Source organism: Pygoscelis adeliae, unplaced genomic scaffold (assembly GCF_000699105.1).
Source record: "Pygoscelis adeliae isolate BGI_AS28 unplaced genomic scaffold, ASM69910v1 Scaffold14, whole genome shotgun sequence".
NCBI classification, from domain to species: Eukaryota; Metazoa; Chordata; class Aves; order Sphenisciformes; family Spheniscidae; genus Pygoscelis; species Pygoscelis adeliae.
This window is the reverse complement of record NW_008825109.1, coordinates 21,048,121-21,050,567: the sequence shown is the minus strand read 5'-3', so window position 1 is coordinate 21,050,567 and position 2,447 is coordinate 21,048,121.

The following is a 2,447-nucleotide window of genomic DNA, read 5'->3' as shown; positions in this document are numbered from 1 at the left end:
CCATCCCTCTGTGGGGGGGAGTGAGTGAGTGGCTGTGTGGGGCTGAGTTGCCAGCTGGGGTTAAACCATGACAATACGCTACTGAGTGTTCCAAGAAAGATGCAGAAAAGATACAGCTATCTTGAGGATACCTCTGATTGCCATGTTAATGGATCATTCACAATGCTCATTAGCCCCCTGTTGCTTTCGTTTAGCATAATGAGCCACACTGAAATGTATTTATTTTTTGATTAAAGCAAGTGGTAGCTGACAGCAGACATGGCCAGGGGAAGGGAGGCACTTTTTCTTGGGAAACATGCTGTAGAGCAAAACAATATCCGAATCCTGAGTGCACAGGGCCTCCAGCCTCACCCAGCTCTTACGCTTTCCCTCAGGACAAGGAAGCCAGGAGCTGAGGGTGACCACAACACAAGCCAGGCAAAGACCTCACCAACAGGGCACAGTCTGGCTGCAGCAGGGGAAAGCGAGCAGAGCGGTGGCAGCAACAGGTCCAGCGGTCCAGTGACCATCAGGCAAAGACAAGGTAACAAGCCATTTCCAAGGTCAATCCAGAAACCCAAACAGCAATTTAGGAGCGGAACTAGCAGCAAGGATGCCTACAACTCACCTTTGTCTCTGTCCTCCCAGCATAAGAAAGACATGGACCTGTTGGTACAGGCCACAAAGTGGCCTGTTACTTGTCAATATTTATATTATATTCATATAACAGGCTGGAGCACCTCCCCTACAAGGACAGGCTGAGGGAGCTGGGGTTGTTCAGCCTGGAGAAGAGAAGGCTCCAGAGAGATGTCATGGCAGCCTCCCAGTACTTAAAGGGGGCCTACAGGAGAGATGGGGAGGGACTCTTCATCAGGGAGCGTAGTGATAGGATGAGGGGTAATGGTTTTAAACTGAAAGAGGGTAGATTTAGATTAGATATTAGGAAGAAATTCTTTACTGTAGGGGTGGCGAGACATTGGAACAGGTTGCCCAGAGAAGTTGTGGATGCCCCATCCCTGGAAACATTCAAGGCCAGGCTGGATGGGGCTTTGAGCAACCTGATCTAGTGGAAGATGTCCCTGCCCAACCCCGCCCTGCAGGGGGGTTGGAACTAGATGATCTTTAAGGTCCCTTCCAACCCAAGCCATTCTATGATTCTATTTTATGAATCTACTCAAAGCCCGAGCTTAAATGACGTCCCCATCAGAGGGTGTGGGTGGAAGCCCCAGCTGAGGCTGGTCAGGGCAATTAAGGCCTATTAGTGCAGTCAAGGCCCTGGCAACTGATGGATAGGAAGTCAGGCTTTGGGATGAAAGGAAGGATGCTAAATTTCTCAGGTGTGTCAGAGATGAGGGTCAACACGTGTAAATCTTTGTGAGAAAAGGTAAGGACAGGATAACTAAATGATTATAATTTTTTTTAATGAGGAGAGAATTTAAATATATTGGAGTGTTTTCCTGTTTATATCATTATTTTATATTAGGTTGATTACAGTAGTTTAGGAAATTACTGCTCATTTGTAACTAAAACACAATAGGTCACCACATGCATGCTCTTGCTCTGTCAAAATTGAAAAATAAACTCGCCGTCATGATGAGATTAAGTCCACACATTCATTCTGCAGTTAGAACAGGTATACAGTGGTTGCCATTGTACCTCAGCTGTCACCTTGCTTTCAGCCATCCACTCATAATTTAAAGTTCCTATAAAGTAAGGCACTCTCAAGAAAATATTCCATGCGTGAGCAGCAACTTGTTCGTGCTCTCACTGTGTGCTCCCTCAAACTTCAGCAGAGTAAAATGTGTATTTAGAAAAATTAAGGCACTTTGAATAATAGTAGTCTTCCTAACCTTCAAGTGAGAGAGAAACTGGAGTACAGTCTGCATAGTACTGTGAGTTAAATTCCTATATCTAGGTTTGCTCTGACTATTAATGTTTGCATACAGAAAAACTTCTTATTCTTCCAGTCAATGGGTGCCCATTTGGTGGTATTTTCTAAACTCTGCTCAGTTATTCTTGTCAGTGCTTTAGGGTATTCACAAGTTAAATTAAACGTTGGGCATTTTTAGGAGAATGAAATGTTAGGTAGGAATAAATCCATGCAGCTCAAGAAAAAAACAGATTCACTGACCTCTTCTTACTCTTAAGAAGAGGTTTGGACTAATTTCTGTGTGATCAAAGGACTGCTCAAAGGGAGGAAAGCATGCTGCTCTTCTTCCAAAGTGTAAAAGGCCTGATGGCATAAGAGCACGGTACTTCAAGTTTCGAGGACAGCTGACCATACTCAGCAGTTTACAAAAACAGACCTAATGTTACTAGCGTGTCAAATGGAATCTATCTTTCAGTTTTCTTAACAAAAAACATCCAGGAGTGAGTGAGCACCTGTCAAGAGGGAGTCCTCCTTACACTGAATCTCTTTTTAATACTCCTTGTGGAAGATGTTATATACAGCTATTCTTAAAATACAG